Source organism: Meleagris gallopavo, chromosome 1, assembly GCF_000146605.3.
Source record: "Meleagris gallopavo isolate NT-WF06-2002-E0010 breed Aviagen turkey brand Nicholas breeding stock chromosome 1, Turkey_5.1, whole genome shotgun sequence".
NCBI lineage: Eukaryota > Metazoa > Chordata > Aves > Galliformes > Phasianidae > Meleagris > Meleagris gallopavo.
Genome location: NC_015011.2, coordinates 125,396,051 through 125,401,067, shown reverse-complemented (window position 1 = coordinate 125,401,067; position 5,017 = coordinate 125,396,051).

The following is a 5,017-nucleotide window of genomic DNA, read 5'->3' as shown; positions in this document are numbered from 1 at the left end:
TTTTTTAAATAAAAAGGCAACATTATGAAGATCTCTGTTTTAGACAATTTTATTAAAGGTCACGATTTTCCTTTTGTCAGCCAGCTCTCTTGGCAGCAGGTGGTCTGAAGGAATAGTCTGCGTTACACTTGATCTTGAACCCCCCAGTATACCTGGAGATTTTGAGCAGAAATAAATTCAGTGATCTCTGAGGAGTTCTGCTAACAAATTCTTCAGATAAATGTCTTGCTGATTGCTGGCTTCGTTTTGGCGCTGACATTAATGCCTGCTGCCTTCACCGGGGCCACATTTTCTCTGTTTTTTCCTCAGAACTTCTCATTTGTTTTGTCTGACTGAGCGGGAACAGCTTTGGAACAAGATTTGTGAGTTGACACAGGTTTCTCTTTCATAGCGATTAAAAAATAAACAACCCCCAACCCTTTCTGATTTAAGATCATCTTCAGGGAAAAATGCATTTTTGGTTGCTGCTGTGGAATTTGTAGCCACAAAGGATGAAGTTGATTAAGGCTCATTTGACGTGCTTTCTGGTCTGGTGCTCCAGTAACTGTGCCATGATTTTGCTCCAGCCCTTGTCTGCATCATCCTGATGCAAGGTGTGGGCACTCAATTTAGTTTCATTGCAGGGGGAGGTGGTGGTCTAAGTGCTGGTGTGGTGGCTGAAGAGAAGGAACAGGGAGCTTTCCTATGCAGTCTCACAGATAATCAATGTCACAAGTTTGGTGAGGGCTGTTGGTCTGGAGCCAGGGATCGACCTTGAAAGCTCTGAAGTCTACAGTTTGGTCTTAATGCAATCCTAAGTTTAGATCCACCCCTTGGTCGCTTGTATCGCCTGTGTGTGGAGGATCCAAGAAGCAGCAGTGATGGTGCTTTCAGCATTTGTGGCTCTCGTGTTTGTTGTAGGGTCGTGAGACTTTCTGTGGAGTGTATGAGAACAACGTGGCTCTGCCATCAAAAACATGACATCTGTTACCATGTTTCAGAAGTTCTCACACTTGGTGAACCATTTCATTTTTTTTTATTTAAGATCTCCACTAAAGATGTCCTTAACTACGCACAAATAATTTCCATTAAATAATGGAAACTAGCTATGGGAAAGGATACTTTTAGGTCATCTAGATGATTGCTTCTGCAATGTTTTCTTGAGTTTCCCTTTAGAACTTTAGATGAAATAGTGCTGCCATCACCCTGCTTTAGGAAATGCACAAAAAAGCCCATGTATTTAGAACAGGATGTGCAAGTTGAATGAAGAGATTTGAAAGTTAAATCCCAACTTACCAACAAGTGGCTGATGGGAAGATGTAGTATTTTCTTTCCTTATGAACTGAAGTTAGTTTTGTGGCTCCAGATTGTCATAAATTGCTTGTTTTTCACTTTATTTTTTTACATTTATTTCTTGGCTGACAGCTTTAGTTTTTTGGTAGCACCACACCACATTTGTCACGTCTGTCTCCATCCCCTTCCAGACATCCTGGGTTCAGCGGTGTCAGTACTTTTGTCCTAATTTGCAGGCTGCGACTTCGTGCCTGTGTGCTCTTTCTGCATAATTCTGTATTGCTGTATGACCTGTCATTGGGAGAATGAGCGTTTCTGAGGGAGGAGAGCATCCTGTACTGAAGTGATGTATCTCCTTAGCATTTCATCTTGAAAAAGAGGAGCATGTGCCTGTGCTGTTGTGTGGTGACTGTCCTTGAATGCTGCTGCGTGCTGCAGCTTCCCCCAGAGTACACAGAGGCCACTATGTGATGGAGGGAGAACAGGTAGGGCTGGAATAAGCCACTTGAGATTACTGCTTTCACCAGGAGGTACTGGTGTGCTTATGTGCTTTGGAGGATGTGCCCAGGGCTTGCTGTGGATCCACAGCAACATGTGTGTGCCATCCTTAGTGCCAACAGGCCAAGCAAGCCTCTCCTTTTTGTGCTCGGGTGCCATTTGTTGCTGCCTCGCCCTTGGGCCAGTTTGAGAAATGCAGAACTGGGGATGTTCTTTTGGCAGAGTGGGCACCAGCACTCTTGTCCAACATCCAGTCTTTGTTTCAATGTCAAGAGCTGCAGCCTCTGTTCTTCCCCTTGGGGATGCAGACCAATAGCTCTTACTGTCAGAAAGTTTCCTTAGCTGAAATTATTTTTTTTTTTAATTATTTTTTCTTTGGATTTTATCCCATTACCTCTGATCTCTCACAGGCCCATTCCTTTGTTCCAACAGCGTTAATGTCCTGCCAGTATATCAAGAGTGTAAATGACTTTATGTGCGCGGTAAGGTGGGTGTTTTTGTTGAATCCTGTGCGTGTTTTGATCTTGGTGGCTTTTTCCTGTAGGGCAGCTGCTTCAGTTCCAGAATCTCTTTATTTTTGTCTGGGTATATACTAATTACATTGTGAAACAAGTAATTTCAAGCAATAAGTAAGATGTGAGCATTTTGCAGAATGGCTGGCTCTGTACACGGGCCAAGTAACTGCTCCATTGGGTCACCATCCAAGTGCCCGGGGGCCAAGACTCCAGAGCAATTCATAAAACAAGGGGTTGATGGTACTATTGTCTTATGAAACCTGTAATTCTAGACATCCTGTTGTATTGTTCATCTGAAATGGGGTAAGCCGCTATGGGAAATGATTTTCCCAACAAGTTCTAATTGGTTGCTGGGAATTACAGAGTTGCTAGTTACTATTAACAGTAGGCTCAAGGCTGTGAAGGTACAACAAAGTGCTTCTGTGAGGGTAAGAGGAAGTGAGGGTGACAGAGAGTAGCAGGTTTTATTAGATGGTCACCTTGCCTAAGGTGAAATGGACTATTTTAGGTTTCTACAACGAGTTTGTAGATTTATCCCAGGGTCTTTGTGGCCAGTTTGGAACAGGGATAAAAATTGAGAAGCTCCTGAATATTGAATGAAGACAGCGTTGTTTGAGGCTTGGAAAGGAAAAGCATTGGATCATAGTTTAAAACAATCAAAAATTCAGTCCAGTTCATTATGAATGCTTACTAAGGATTTCAAAATGCTTTTCTCAAAGCTTGATGACTTAGTCTACTTTGAGTCCCTTTAGGATGATTGCTGCCCGGAAGCATCTCCTCAGTTACACCAAAACAGTATCCATTGTATGTCTGGATACTTGTTAATGATTCTTGCCTTGTAGTTATAAGGGAAAGAGTGCCATTACCTTCCTGCTTCACGTTATTATTTATCTGTAACCTTGAAATTTATTGGCTTTATTGCCTGTGCTGCCTTGGTAGCGTTGAAAGCTTATCTGCCTTTTGTAAGGCATCTGTGTAATGTTACTGTAGTCCGTGGGGAGCTGACTACATGTGTTAGATATCTGAAACAGTCTGTGAAAAAATTGGAAATGATTTTCTAATACCTTTCCCAGCTAAGCAGTTGTTACATCTGTGGGATTATTTATTGTGAATAGAATACGAGACATGAAGCATCACAAAGACCAACTTTCTAATATGCAGTTCTGCAAGTCAGTTGTGAGGTGGGAATTGCATGTTAGGTGATACAAGTTATCAGACAAGACAAGCTATCAGAAGGAGCTGGGGAGACATGGATTGGATGAAGTGCTCACAAGAATGTCTACAGTTGCTTGGAAATCTAAGAGGATAGTTACTAATTAATTTTAAACAAGACAGGTGGAGTTAGTTAAATTTAACCTCGGTCTCTCCAAGATTCAGTATTAACTAATAACTGATTAATGGTGTGGACCGAGGAATAAGGACTGTGCTCATTAAATAACCAGCTAAAGCTGGATGGGGCTCCACTTCTGCTTGGAAGATACCTTGTGCTAACAGCTGTCCTGACAAACTGGAGAAGCAGTCTGAGGGAAGATGGAACGAGTGCGGAAGAGGCTGAGGAGTGCATGGCTGGTGAAGCTTCCCTAACTTTTTGGCAGCAGGACCACATTATTGCAAAAAGCAAACACGCTTGGGTTTGTACATGGGGCTACTGCCTGGAAGTTGCATAATGGGAAAGAACAACTTTCTATGTAGGGAGGTGTACAGCCGAAATACTTTGCCTGGATTTAGCCATCACAACCTCCTGGTTTTCGGTTTTTGTGGACCAGCCCTAGGCAGGGTAGTAGAGAGCAACAAGCAGGATCAGAAATGTAAGAAACGTGGTTCTGTGAGCAGAGGTCACTGAGCCAGTTGTATTTGGCCTGGGGAAGGCAGTGGCATAAAAACAAGATGATGAGAGTAGATGATGAGATGACAGCATCAGGAAAGGAAGAGCTCTCTGTGTGTCTGATGCTAATAGAGAACTGGTGAAGGGCTAGAGCCACATGAGGAGGGATGCTGGCTCTTGTCTAGGAAGCTTCTGCTGCTAAGGGTGGCATGAAGAGGTGGCAGGGTCCCCATGAAGCACAGCTGAGACATGCATTTTGGGCAATGCCATGAGCTCTTGGTCCTATCTCACTGCCCTTCTCCAGCCCCTTGTGGATCATTTCTCTGTGATTCTCTTTTTTGAGAGTGGCCGTCAGTGTGTGGTATGGTTAAGGAAGGAAGCACAAAGCACAGCTTTCACACAGTGGCAGTTCTTGGTTTGGGGGCTTGGCTGTTGGTGAGTGCTGGCAGGTAGCAATAACTGCAAGCATTGGTCCTGATTCCAATTGGCTTTCTGATGTTAAAAGTTCAATTTTGAGAAACGTATCTTTCTGATGCTTTTTCCCCTGGTAATACAATATTTTCACAGGCAATATTAACAGAAAACTTCTTTGCATTTCTAAGTTTTGTTTTCTGTATCTGTGCTGTCTTTAGTTTCTATAAAAACCTTTTTAATTTTCTTTTCTGCTGCACTGTGTTGCAGTTTCTGTTGCTGCCGTGTTGCTTTTTGTTTGCCAGGCCCTGCTGGTACAGTGCATGCTTCTCCCTGCTTGTTACCTCTCCCTGTTTGTTACCCCTGGCCTCTGTTTGCCCCTGGGGGCTGGCACCTGGCTCTGCTGGGGTTCTAGCAGAGAGCCCCTGCTCATTCATTTGAGATGAATCAGCCTTGTGTTTCTGAGTCAGTGTATTAGGACTGACTTAACCCCCCC